We start from the raw sequence: 15,165 nt of genomic DNA on the forward strand, positions 1-15,165 counted from the left end.
GAAGTGGTGCAGGAGATGAAGAAGGTTGACACGTTCGGCATGTGTGATGGTATCGGTGATGGCACTCGAGAACACATCCCTGGACGTCTCCTCAAGTGCCCAAATGGCTGGAGTCGACATCGAAAGTGTCTCTGGGGACGTCAACCAAAGACGAAGAGTTGAGGTGTTCCACGAAGCCAAGGCATTCACTAACGAGCAGCATAATAGGTGTACAGAGGAGATTGTAAAGGTATATATTGCTGCAGCTGCCAGCGATCTCAAGCATTGCGAAGGGTAGTGGTAGAGCTTTATGGCTCATGAACACGTCGGACGGCGTGAAGAGGACTGTTGCATCAGTGATGACATCGCAGGATATGGGTACGACGGCGAAGGAGCCAGGCGGAATATCTATCCTCGCGCATGGCAGGTTTAGAAGGGCAATCACGATCTTCGTACAATGGTGCATCACACAGAGGTGAAAATTCAACTTCAGTGCGTGCGCAGTCGATTACGGCTTTATGACGGGACAAGAAGTCCCATCCGAAGATGACGCCATGCGAGCAGGCAGGAATAAACTCGACAATATAAACAACGCCGCGAACAGCTACTGAGAATGGCAAGGCAGTCGAGGCGGTCCAAAAAGATGCCAGCAACCAGCAGCGTGAGCAGAACCAAGCCGTGCGTTGGCGATGTGGCTGTGCAGTGAGTCTTCTTCATAGTTGAGACATACAGCCGTGGCAATCGGGGTCCTACAAATGTGTCTGGAGTCTCATGTCTGGTGGGCCTTACGGCTATGCCTAGGCATCGCAACCACTAGCAGCATAGGAGGCGACAGAGCGAGTCGTGGCAAGCATCAAAACATTGCAATGTTCTGCCATTGCGTAACCACTACCTGCATCATGATATCACGAGACTTATATACACTGCAAGCTGTAAGGCACCATGCTGGAAGTGTTGTACTGCAATAATTTTTCAATAATGTTAATTATTAAAGGATACGAGAAAAATTGAAATACTGCATTGTCATATGCCAAGATGTAAGCCAAACTGCCCCCTTAGCTGCAACTTGCATCTGCAGATGACGATCCTTCCATGCCCTCTCTCCTGCCATAGCCCAAGCAATGTATTACTTCAGTGTTGCAAGCCCTGTGTCCCCTTCTGGCTTTATATGCTTATGCTTACAGTTGCACATTGAGAGCCACAACTGTTAACTGCCAGAGCGGCATTGATATGGTTGTACGTTCATAAACACAAATAAATTAACTACCGTGTTCGAAGACTTCCAATGCTTATTTGCTAGAATAGGTCATTCAAGATGTGCACCTCTGTCATCTGGCTTTTCTGCTATGTTACTTAGTTTAGGTTGTATAGTGCAGTGTTAAAGTAGGTGTTCTGCAGGCTGCAATGACTGCTTGTATGCTTAAGCCTATAGGTATGCAATCAGTCGCACTTTGAGCACAACTGCTGTCAGAGTGGTGTTGATGTGGTTATGGTGTGCATTCATGAACACAGTTGAATGAACTACCGTGTTTAAAGACTGCCAATGCTTATTTGCTGGAACAGGTCATTCAAGATGTGCAGCTCCATCATCTGGCTTTTCAGCTGTATTAGTTTAGATTGTATAGCGTAACACAGTGTTAAAGGGACCTTGAAACGATTTTGACGATTTTGTACAAACATACTGTGTTGTTTAGTAGGTCATCCTGATAATTAATTGATGCATCTAAGTGCTCCACATAAAGTCTGTAACTTATTATAAAGTATAAAGAATGTACATCGCTACCGATCGCAGCACGCCACTTGGCTAAATTTTCAGCTGCCCCTGACCATTTGATGAAAGTTTCCCTAATGACTCTAGTAGGGCGAGCTATCCAATTGGCTGCCCAGGGCACGTCATCAATAATTTTTCCAACTTTATGGTGAACAAATGTTCATTATAGTTGGAATGTTAGTTAATTTGTTTCTATGAAAAGCAAGTAACCAAAACAGAATGCTCTAGGGCAGTTTCTCACTGCACTGAAAAGCACTTCCAGCACAAAGCAAGTGTTGTTTGCTTGTGTTACAACATGCTCTGTGTTGACGAGAGCTCCGCCGTCAGAGTTGATCTTTATTTTTATTTTTGCAAGCACCACGGTTCTCCCTTGTTACATTGTCGCCCCCAAACATAACGACTGGCAATCTGTCATGCTGCAAGGCAGCAGACGAGCGTGGTGACTACAGCACCATCAGGCTGTCGCTTGAGTTTATGCCTCCACCAATCCATTGAAATTCCCAGCTCGCCCGAGGTGAGAGGAATACTTGACACTCGGTGCTGCAACAGAATGCTTGCAATGCACACTGCTTCAATTGCTCTTGCTTGGGGTCGACTGTCATGCGGCTGACAGAGAGGCTTTGCACGCGCGGTCCTAGACAACATGGAGTACTGTAATGGCGTAGAGCCAGTGAAGGCGGAGCTTAGCCCCGATCACTTGGTGACTGTGTTGAGAAAATGCATGGCTATGGAGAAGGGTAGCTGGTGATCGTTCGTAGCTCTCCTAACGCGAGATGCTTCACACAAATTGTGGTACGAATAATTCACTTCAGCTGCACACTACATGTCTACAAAATCTGTCCAAACTGTTTCAGGGGCCCTTTAATAGTGGGTGTTATGCAGGCTGCAATGGTTGCTTGTGAGGCGTCGGCAGTTACGTAATAAAAGTTGCACCTTGAGCAGTATTGATGTGGTTGCTATGTTGTGCCTTCATAAACACAGATGAGTGAACTACTTTATTGAAAGACTACTTGTGTATTTGCTGGAAAAAGTTCAAATGTGGATGTTTTGTCTCTTTTCAAACTATCACTTAAGTCTATCATGCTCTGCTAATGGACAGCCTCCTGGGTAACTGAAGTAGTATAGAGCAACTGTTTTGGAAAGTTTGTCCCTGGTTTGATGTCTGGATCAGAATGAAGTTTGCAAGAAACCAGTATTGGGTTTCTCTTGTACCTTCATGATACAGTCTAGTGGATAATTATTTTCATTATTATTTCTTTATTTGACTGAATAAATTGTTCAGCATTTCCAGCTGCACTCGTTGATGCTGCATGTAGGCTTGGCGCTCTGCAGCCATGAGGCGCCTCTCCTCTGCGAGGGCCTCTTGCTCAATTTGGCGGAACTTCAATTCTTGGCGCCGCTGTTCTGCTTGCGACTCTCACTCCATTTGACGCTCTTGCATTTCCATTTCCTTGAGCCGCATCTTGTCGCTGTGCTGCTTTATCTGCAGCTCCAGCCTCCTTTCCTCAAGCTGCAGGCGACGGGTGTCAACTTCATACTCCCGCTGCGACCGCGACTCAAGATATGGAACTGTCATATCATTGTGCCGTTGCACACCTGCAAAGACAAAGAAGCAATTATGACGACTCAGCACCCAAATGATTACAATTAAACCGCAGTTGCGTGCGAGCGCCGACCTCCTCGTGCCACATTCGATACCACGAACGATGTCTTTTTATCTGAGATCCAGCATGACGCGAGTGCTTGTTTGCATGACGGCACAACGCTCCTCTGGCAAGGCGCTTCGAGGCCGTTCTGTTCTCTAAGGCTTAGGCCACTCAATGGTGGCGACGCACCGCCATGTTTGCGTTACGAAAAATGGAAACACTAGTTGTCAACCGATACGTATGCAATAAGTTGGTACGGTTTATGCGAATACAAAACACATTATGTTCAGTGGCTGCTGAGTCGGGGATTCGACTTTACTACTTTTAAAACCATATTACTGTTTAAGCAGGTACGGTCTAACGAGGTTTTACTGTAGTCCTCAAAGGCTTATGTGCTGAACAAATAAGTGTTATTCATTGTGTTCCACATAATTCCGAGCACTTTGGGTGCACCAGATGAGGAATACACTGCCTTCTTTGCTAATGTCACAGCGTGTGGTTATGTTGGAGGATTGCCGATCCAACTGCATTGTTCATTGCCACTCCTCTTGACAAGTTTATCCTCAAATGAAGGTAGTAAGGAAAAAAGTCCAAAAAATTGACTCGTCTCTCGGTGGACTACACTGTTTAAAAGACTGGTGTGTGAAACAATGCTGACTTCACTGTCAATCTTGCATACTGTGCTTCCTGAATGTTTAAAGGAAATGTTCTCAATCTGTTGTAGTTACAGAGGCATCATCTAAAACCGAAGCAATTTTGACATAAAATGTAGTCGAAATGCTATTCATTTTCTTTTGTGCACTTATAGCCAGACTTGAATGGTGCAGGTTAGCTTAGAACTTATGGTCGATGATAAACCAGAATCATGTCAGCCATGCGTTACAAGAAATCTGTTGTAGAAATGAAGAGACAAGAGGAGCATAAGACATCCTGCAATTGTATTCTGTCAAACACGTCGTAGCACTGCACCTACAGTGTAATAAGAATGAACTGGATGTTATAGTTAAGCTCTCAAAAATTCAGATTTATGTAACAGCTGTCAAACAAACATGTCCAGCTTTGGGAATATGAAATATTCAGCTTAAGAAATTGATGTTTCCCACATTTAGTGGCATATGTAGTCCTGGCTGCTAAGTTAATGTCAGTACGCAATGATTGTAACACCAGCTGAGCTGTGATAAAGAGAGGTAGATATCGCCTGAGGGAGACAAAGACAAGTGCAGAAGGGAAGACATGTTGGCTATATCAGGCGTCAATGAATGTGGGAAAGGCATGGTCAAGTGCCAACACATGCCTGGGTTTCAGTGCAACTGTCCCGACTGTCATCGGACACTTAAATCTGCGAGATTCCCTTGTCCATTCCTTAGCAGTGCCTGGTGTGAGGCAGCCATGCCAGCTGAGTAAGCACACTGAGCTCGAGTAACAAATCCTTCCCCCCAAAAAAAACTTTGCATTAATCCTTGTATGTGCCAGTGGTGTATGCTATTTGCAGTTTGTTCTCTTTACATTAAATATATGTTCGTGTGCCATTTATGTCACCGTTTCTTCCTTGTGGCATAAGAAGCGCCTCTGACTCTCATGACTTGCTTCCCAAGGCGTTTAATAACACAAGCTACTGTGTCATGGTAACATGTTTGGTCTTACCTCTTATTGGGGTCCGTCTGTTGTATTGTGGGGCTGGGTAGTCCCTACGGACACGATCCAAATAGGAGGGGGATCTTGTACTTTGGCTGGTTGGGTCCAGCTGATTTTCCATTACTGGCAGCTCTTGCGGGATAAAATAGTGATAATTGTTAGTTACGATGGCAGTGCATTACTTAAAGATTACACTGTACTGACGATTGAATATGTATGCTGGGCAAGGTAAGATAAGTTCGGCCAGGCATGTCCGGCGACCATTTGTATTTTGAATGAAAATGCTATATTTGGTTCCAAAGTGGCAAGACAATACTCAATCTTGGTTTTGCGCCAAGAAGATATGGAAGCTCCCAGTCAGGCAGAGGCGCCTCCTGCAAATTTCACTTAGCTGGCAATGAAGTTCTTGTGGCTATGGCTCTAAAAATATGAGTCAGTACCATTGATTCTTGCTAATTATTGCAGTGTACGACTGCTGTGATGGGGGAAAAAATCACGGACATGGAACATTGCAAAACATTGGTCAGTCAATTATATGACTGACACACAGGGTCCGCATGTGCTCGTGGTCACAGGTTATGCTCTTTTGCGAGACAAGATTACTCCAGGATAGTTACTCTTGACAAAACCACATATTAGGGCGAATACACTTGGCACATATAAAGGAATTTCAAAAGCCTGTGGGTTAACAAAATGCATTTCTAGAACATCTCTGGTCTCTTGTTTCTGCTGTGGCAATAAGGCCAGGAACCGCTCCACAAAGCTGACTGTGCGGGTGCTCTTGGGCTAGGTTGCCAGAAAAGAAAAGAAGCATGCTTTGGGACAAACAGGAGCATTTCTGGGATATCTGCCTTGGCTATACAATCATATGGAATAGTCAAAATTCAATGGCAATTCAAATAGTCAATGGCAGGTACGCATTGTTCTCGCATCCTCTCCACTGTATTTCAAATGAACTGAACACAAGGCATGCTCTTAAGGCTTGATATGAAGAGCAAAAGCTCCAAGCCATGTGACAATGCCCCACCCCTCAGTCGTTACACCCATGCAGATTTTGCTATTCCTGAACATATTCTGGTACACCTGACATGCTGTATATTTGTATTGAACGGGCAGTGTTAGTGCGAAAAGGTAGTGGCATGTTATTCTTTAACCCCTTACTTGCCAATGACGAGATAACTTACCACCACACGGAGCATGTTCTTAAGCTGATACTGAGTTAACTTGTGAACTATTGCAATTTAGGCAAAAAAGGCTAGTAAAAAATTTAGCAGAACTTTCAGAAAGAGCACAATATATGCAGGTCCTTAAAAATATTACATGCTTCTACAAATATTTCTTGAAATTTGTCACGACATTAGGGGTTAAGGGGGACGTAGGTCCTCACCACCCCATTTTTTTTCCCTGTTAGACGAATAAACTTGTAGGAAGTATTTAATCTTGTGTGCTAATTACAAATGTGCAATTATATTTTTTTCTAAACTAATCTACACAAAGTGCAAATTTGGGATGTCATGGGGAAAAAAATGCGGCTTTAACAGACAGACCTAAGGTTAGGTAGGAATATTCCTGCATGTTCAATGGGTCCTACGTTGATTTTTAATGTCTGTATCTATTTTAGCTAAAGGTATGAAAGTGCATAGCACAATTTTGCAAATGTGCCTTTTGGTAGATTTCTACAAGATGTTTAAATGTTGCACTTTGCTGAGGCACTGTATTTTGTTAGCATGCACTTTCTGACTCACTGAGTGACTGAAACGGGTAAAATACAACCGAGTGAATAGAATGAGTAGTAAGGGGACTGTGCCACTCCCAAAATTAGGGAAAAAACCAAAAACACAGCGAACAGTGCACAAATGTACATTTCACACTACAAAACATGCTAGCTTTCTTTTGAAGCGGCATTAGGGTTTATTTTTGGCTGCAAAGATGCTCCTTCATATGAAACTAAGATGCCTTGGCTATGGCGAACAGTTCTGGAATTACGAACAGAGCAAAATGGGCCATTTATTGTGGTCCTTATGGGCAAAGCTGAACATTTCGTAGGATACATTGTTGTATTCCTCAAGAACACACCATTTTGGGCTAGTGTTTAGCCAGCAGGTGGTACCATGATATGTAGATTAGTAATCATATTGTTTTTTTTTTCTGTCTCCAAGATCGATATCCTTAAGACAGATGGCAGTAGCATTTTTTGAAGTTGCTAAACAAAATATCTGCTCACAGATATATAGGCAATTCCAAAGATAGGTGCCACCTTCAAGGCATTGTTACCTATATTATGTTTTCGTCCAAGTTTCTACAAAACAGCAGGCGAAGGGCTGTGCTCTATGCACACATTTGTATTTGAGTAGCCTCTGAATAGCACCACAACATATTACGCAGGAACTTAGTAGTAAGCATATGTGACACAGATCTAAGAACCACGCATGGACTTGGATCCTGCTGTCGTGTGTGGAGACCCAGAAACTTATCCTCAGTGGTCCGGGTTGTCTGTGTAATTTCATGCAAGCAGTAATTGCGGCACTCGAACTTTGACAAGTTAAAGAATTTTTTATGCATCTGCTATTTCAAAACTTAATTTCATGGACATATTTGATTTATACCTACACTGTTGGAAACTACATTTGTTTACATGGTAAAAAAATTTTGTTGCAGTTTGTTGTGAAATAACCCTGTAACAAAAGGTTTATTCAGAACATTGTTCACTCACCTCTGAGTGGTGGCCGTGTGGTCGTGCATCGTCGAGCATTCTCTCGATTCTCTGTCGTGACTGCCCGGTCATGAACTATAAAAGATTACCATTGCGAGTGCACAAATGATATCATTTGCATGTTGTACTGTTATATGTTAAACTACCATTCTCCCACAAAAATAGCCAAGGGAATGCCAAATGTCCTGTAATCTCTCTTTGTAAAAAGGTTGCTGCTGCTCCTTGTTAAGAAGTGTCAGCTTGTATGAATAAAAATGGGAAACGATGTTCTGCTTCTGATCATTACAAGTTGTGTGCCAACTTAAGCTGGTAGCTCACTTTTTTGCAATAGCACGTAAAATGCACTGCCGAGTCATCGTGATTCCTACACCTATGATACTGTACCTTGCGAAAAACAGAAACTAAAGCACCTGCAAACCCCCTGTTCTTCTCACAGATTACATAACAAAGGCCTATACTTTGGCAGTTTTGGTGCTGTGAGGTAGCATACAAGGGTTTATTGTCAGGTTGTCAGTTCCTAAGCTGGCTCTTGCAATAAGTACTGCATTCAAAATGTAGTGGTGATACGTTGAATGCAAACTATAAATTTTTTATGACTGAATTTTACTGAAACGCTTTACTAAGATTTAAAAAAACCAAAAGTGTTGTGTCATCGGACAAGTGAGCAGAATCTTGGGTGCATGTAGGAAAATGAACATTGTGTGTCCAACTTGCTTATGAGAGCCAAATCAGTCTTGTCAACTGACGTGATGAGCCCCAAGTGCATGGCTGCCAGGAAAGTGTACTAGAGAGGCACAAGTATCATCATCAGCCTGGTTACGCCCACTGCAGGGCAAAGGCCTTTCCCGCACTTCAACTACCCCGGTCATGTACTAATTGTGGCCATGTTGTTCCTGCAAACTTTTTAATCTCATCCACCCACCTAACTTTCTGTCGCCCCCTGCTGCGCTTCCCTTCCCTTGGAATCCAGTCCATAACCCTTAATGACCATCGGTTATCTTTCCTCCTCATTACATGTCCGCCCCATGCCCATTTCTTCTTCTTGATTTCAACTAGGATGTCATTTACCCGCGTTTGTTCCCTCACCCAATCTGCTGTTTTCTTATCCCATAACGTTACACCTATCATTCTTCTTTCCATAGCTCGTTGCGTCGTCCTCAGTTTAAGCAGAACCCTTTTCGTAAGCCTCCAGGTTTCTGCCCCGTAGGTGAGTATACTGGTAAGACACAGCTATTATACACTTTTCTCTTGAAGGATAATGGCGACCTGCTGTTCATCACCTTAGAATGCCTGCCAAACGCGCCCCAGCCCATTCTTATTCTTCTGATTACTTCAGTCTCATGATCCGGATCCGCGGTCACTACCTGCCCTAAGTAGATTTATTACCTTGCCACTTCCAGTGCCTCGCTACCTATACTAAACTGCTGTTCTGTTCAGAGACCGTTAAACATTACTTTAGTTTTCTGCCGATTAATTTTTAGACCCACTCTTCTGCTTTGCCTCTCCAGGTCAGTGAGCATGCATTGCAGGTCCCGAGTTACTAAGCAAGGCAACATCATCAGTGAATCGCAAGTTACTAAAATATTCTCCATTAACTCTTATCCCCATTTCTTGCCTATCCAGGTCTCTGAATACCTCCTGTAAACACGCTGTGAACAGCATTGAAGAGATCGTATCTCCCTGCCTGACGCCTTTCTTTATTGGGATTTTGTTGCTTTCTTTATGGAGCACTACGGTGGCTGTGGAGCCGCTATAGATATGTTTCAGTATTTTTACATACGGCTCGTCTACACCCTGATTCCGTGATGCCTCCATGACTGCTGAGGTTTCGACAGAATCAAACGCTTTCTCGTAATCAATGAAAGCTATATATAAGGGTTGGTTATATTCCGCACATTTCTCTATCACCTGATTGATAGTGTGAATATGGTCTATTGTTGAGTAGCCTTTACTGAATCCTGCTTGGTCCTTTGGTTGACAAAAGTGTAAGGTGTTCCTGATTCTATTTGAGATTACCTTAGTAAATACTGTGTAGGCTACGGACAGTAAGCTGATCGGTCTATAATTTTTCAAGTCCTTGGCGACCCCTTTATTATGGATTAGGATTATGTTAGCGTTCTTCCAAGGTTACGGTACACTCGAGGTCATGAGGCATTGCGTATACAGGGTGGCCAGTTTTTCTAGAACAATCTGCCCACCATACTTCAACAAATCCGCTGTTACCTGATCCTCCCCAGCTGCCTTCCCCTTTTGCATAGCTCCCAATGGTTTCTTTACTTCTTCCGGCATTACTTGTGGGATTTCAAATTTTTCTAGACTATTCTCTCTTCCATTATCGTCGTGGGTGCCACTGGCACTGTATAAATCTCTATAGAACTCCTCAGCCACTTGAACTATCTGATCCAAATTAGTGATGATATTGCCGGCTTTGTCTCTTAACGCATACCTCTGATTCTTGCCTATTCCAAGTTTCTTCACTGCTTTTAGGCTTCCTCCATTCCTGAGAGCATGTTCAATTCTATCCATATTATACTGCCTTATGTCAGCTGTCTTACGCTTGTTGATTAACTTGGAAAGTTCTGCCAGTTCTATTCTAGCTGTAGGGTCAGAGGGCTTTCATACATTGGCGTTTCTTGATCAGATGTTTCGTCTCCTGCGATAGTTTACTGGTATCCTGTCTAACGGAGTTACCACCGACTTCTATTGCACACTCCTTAATGATGCCCATAAGATTGTCGTTCATTGCTTCAACACTAAGGTCCTCTTCCTGAGTTAAAGCCGTATACCTGTTCTGTAGCTTGATCCGGAATTCCTCTATTTTCCCTCTTACCGCTAAGTCATTGATCGGCTTCTTATGTACCAGTTTCTTCTGTTCCCTCCTCAAGTCTAGGCTAATTCGAGTTCTTACCATCCTATGGTCATTGCAGCTCACCTTGCCGAGCACGCACACATCTTGTATGAAGCCAGGGTTAGCGCAGAGTATAAAGTCTATTTCATTTCTAGCCTCGCCATTCGGGCTCCTCGATGTCCACTTTCGGCTATCCCGCTTGCGGAAGAAGGTATTCATTATCCGCATATTATTCTGTTCTGCAAACTCCACTAATAACTCTCCCCTGCTATTCCTAGAGCCTATGCCGTATTCCCCCACTGACTTGTCTCCAGCCTGCTTCTTGCCTACCCTGGCATTGATGTCGCCCATCAGTATAGTGTATTTCGTTTTGACTTAACCTAACACTGCCGATTTCACGTCATCATAGAAGCCTTCGACTTCCTGGTCATCATGACTGGATGTAGGGGTGTAGACCTGTACGACCTTCAATTTGTACATATTATTAAGTTTCACTACAAGACCTGCCACCCTCTCGTTAATGCTATAGAATTCCTGTATGTTACTAGCTATATCCTTATTAATCAGGAATCCGACTCCTAGTTCTTGTCTCTCCACTAAGCCCCGGTAGCCCAGGACGTGTCTGCTTTTTAGCACTGTATATGCTTCTTTTGTCCTCCTAACTTCACTGAGCCCTATTATATCCCATTTACTGCCCTCTAACTCCTCCAATAGGACTGCTAGACTCGTCTCACTAGATAAAGTTCTAGCGTTAAACGTTGCCAGGTTCAGATTCCAATGGCGGCCAAGTGTAAGCAAATGTAAAAGCATGCGCGTATCATAGCGTACTAATACTACTAATCTGCATACATATTTCCTCAATAGCCCTCTCTCAGTTGTCTCATCGTACATATACCTCGGTCTAAACATCACCAGCAACCTTTCCTGGCACATGCATGCCGACATATGTAGCAATGCCAATCGCATGTTGGGCTATTTACGCCGAAACTTCTCATCTGCACCATCATCACTGAAACTAACTCTCTACAAAACATTAGTTCGCTCCAATATAGAATATGCATGCGCCATTTGGGACCCGGCTAACATTACACTCATAAACAGCATAGAAGCCATTCAAAATCGTGCAGCGCGTTTCATCTTATCAAACTACTCCCAATATGCTAGCGTTAGCTCAATGAAAACACTTAACTTGCCAGAACTTTCTTTCCTTCGTAGATGCTTTCGCTTTCATAAAATCTACCACCACAACCCTTTGTTGAAAGAACAGCTTATCACCCAACCGTCATACATATCATCTCGCTCTGACCACAGTTTCAAAGTTGGTGTGCCGTCTTCACGTACTAAACTTTGTAGTAATGCATTCGTGCCTAGCACAAGTGAACATTGGAACCATCTTCCCACCACCGTTGTAGCCACCCTGGATACTGACACCTTTAAAACCACCATTCATGAAACGCCATGTTGAATATGTCTTTGTATTTGGCGCAATTTTTTGTGTTACGTTCGCCCACAGGATTCTGTGATGCCTTCGGGCCTTGAAAGTATTTTATATAAATAAATAAAATAAAGTGCACTCAAGCTTGTAAGGGAAACATACAAAATAAGATGGTGAGTTTTGCCACTTCGAATAAAGCAACAGTTGTATGACAAGAGACAGTTTAAAGGCTCTTTGAAATAGTCTTTGTCTTGGTTAAGAGTACTGCCTAGACACGAGTATATGTCAAGGCATGCATTCTTACAGATGTTTTGCCAGTGCATTGCAATAAGCAGCTACAAATGGTTAAACAATACACTTCTGTAAAGACACGGCATTACCCCTCTACTTTTACATCGTGTGGCCACCAGTTTGTCTCACCTACTTGGGCACACCATCGTGTGGTGATGCAAGTGTAGCCTATTTCCAGTTTCATTGTTACTGTGGTGAGGGCTACCTTAAAATGAAGTTCATGTGCTGTTCTCACGCCCTCTACAGTGCGCAGTTGTTGCAGTTTACTCCGAAAACACCCAGAGTGCAAGACGATTGTGTTATATAGAGAGAGAGATGGCAAGGAGAGGAAAGGCAGGGAGGTCAACCAGACATCCGCTTTGCTGCCCTACACTGGGGGTGAGGGAAAGGGAAATGAAAGAAGAAAAAAGAAGGAAGTGACGACTGTGTGCAGTGAAGCACCATGACAACAAAGTGGAGTTCTATAGCTGGTGATCTGCATTGATCACATCTGGGACAACTAAAGGGCCAGTGGTCGTTGTGCGAATAGGAGGCTGCGGGTGAGTTATGGGGCTTACTCAAGAGTTGCAAGCACTGTATTAACAGCATCCAGTACTTCCACTGCACTTCGCGCTGACAGAGTATTCAATTTGCTGAAAAAGACACGAAGGGTAGTTATAAGGGACCAAAGCGTCACAACCACTTGCCGGCCTTCTTCGGACAATTTATCGGGAGTCGGCGCTGTGGACTCTACCGTGGTGCACTGTATATTTTTTATGTGATTGTGGCTCCGGCTGTGGCACCGGCATTGGTAACATTCTTTTGTTCTGCTGCCAAAGACATCTCTGCAACTATTTTCATGTGAGAATTATTCCGCGTCCCATTGGCTGCCATTCCTAGTCACATACTTTCTCACCCTCACCTTCCGTCTAGCATCACAAAATTTTCCAAAGCCCAGCTGTTTGAAAGAAACTCATTATTTTGCTTCTCTTATACCCATGTCACACGGTCGCCCACAAACTCCTTTAGTATAAGGGAGCACTAGACTTTTTAAGGGGCTTTGACCTCAAGGAAATTGTGGTTGTGTCACAAGGTCAATGAGTTTTTAAAAGTAGCCACCAGAGGCACATTCAGCAGTGTTTGGTTTTTGTACAAGTACAAGAATGTAAGTTCTAATTACGCTTGTAGCTATCATAATTAATGCTCCTACCATAATATTCTTCAATATATTTGATGCAAAAAACATACACCTCAGTAAGAATCAAAGTGTGCTTGCTAAACATAGCAGTGCTGACAGCGACGGTAGCCACCCTGTCCTTATGTGTTTTCCTGCTCAACTAATCAGCAGTGCGGTGAAAGTTATGTTAGCGGGTGTTTTCATCTGGCATCCTTGTAGGTCGCACGTAGAAAGTCGACGCCACCACAGCAGACTACAGGAATGTAATTATAAAGTTTACGCTACGGATTACAGGCATGTACTTGATGAGCAAAACGAGAACAAGTTGAAAGCAGGAGCCAACGTTTCCATACATTCTTGTACGAAAACATTGGCTCCTGCTTTCACCTTGTTCTCGTTTAGCTCATCGCCTTAAATTTCCATCTCTCGCCTTCCCTGTGTTTTCCCAGGAATGTAGTTGGTGTCTTGCCTCGTGATAGCAGTTATAGCAATGTGTTGAATGTACACAGTAGCATTCGCAGGGAGCTAAACAGCAGCAAAAGAAAGCACTAAAAGTACGCACCAATTCCCACACAAGGTTAACTAGACATAAGAACTTACTCTCAATAACACTCCTCGTCATGCACGTGGAATTCTGCCAGGATGTGGCTAGCATGGCCTGCCACTTATCGAGAATGGAGGCACAAGCGCACGCACTATTGTTGCTTTTTCAGAGGATTTCGCGATGATACAGCTGACACCATGGCAGAGCACATCAGCACAGTGATGACAACTTCCTCTTTGCTCGAATCAAACTCCATAGCTGTTGCCGGAACACAAAACCAGCGAAGTGTGCGCAAACTGCGTGGATCCCTATAGAGTTTTCGTTGAGGACAATAATCTCCCGGATTGTGACTTGCACGTCACGCTCAACCGGGCTTGCCGGTGTGAGCATCGGTCGGATTCAGTCACTTTTTTGTCGCCAGTTGCAAATGGTCGCACAACCCCTTCAAGTTGCCAGTGTGATTGCACTTTAACTTGAATTTGCTTCTTTTGGGTGGAAGGACACTCCCAAATGGGTCATTCCACGCCAAATCAACCAGCGTTATTTCGACCAAACACAGATATAGCTGGAAAAATTTGCACATGTTTGTTGGAGTTCAAAACTCATCCTCCATGTTTATTTTTCCTTGCAAAAATTTTTTTAGAATGTTGAGGACAATTTGTTTTTCCTGCCAAGCTGAGCTAGATGGCATCAATCAACATTTTTTCTCAAATACACACTGTATGATCCACTCCTTCATATTGCGTTTGTGGCAACCCAAAGATGCGATGCGACTGCAAAAATTGCAAATTTTATAAATATTTGAATAGTTCTATCGGTTCTGGCCCTAGCAAAAGCGTGTAAAATTGCAAAGTTTGAGTTTTTTTCTCGTAACGTAGAAAAAACTGGAATTCACATATAAAATATATGCTGGTAGCCCAGTTAACATAGTACAGCTGAAAAATATTTAAAGTATCGAAGGTTTAGCCGTTCACATGGAAAAAAACTGTAAAGGTGCATTTTTTTTGCAAAAAGCTCCATATTCAAGGTAAAAAATGTGCCTTGGTGGCCGGCCCAAAACTATATGCATTACATCATTAGATAGCCCTACATGTCTACTATGCATGTGGGAAGTTATAGTAAGGTAATATTTTTTAAACGCAAGAAA

This window comes from Dermacentor andersoni, chromosome 2 (assembly GCF_023375885.2).
Source record: "Dermacentor andersoni chromosome 2, qqDerAnde1_hic_scaffold, whole genome shotgun sequence".
NCBI lineage: Eukaryota > Metazoa > Arthropoda > Arachnida > Ixodida > Ixodidae > Dermacentor > Dermacentor andersoni.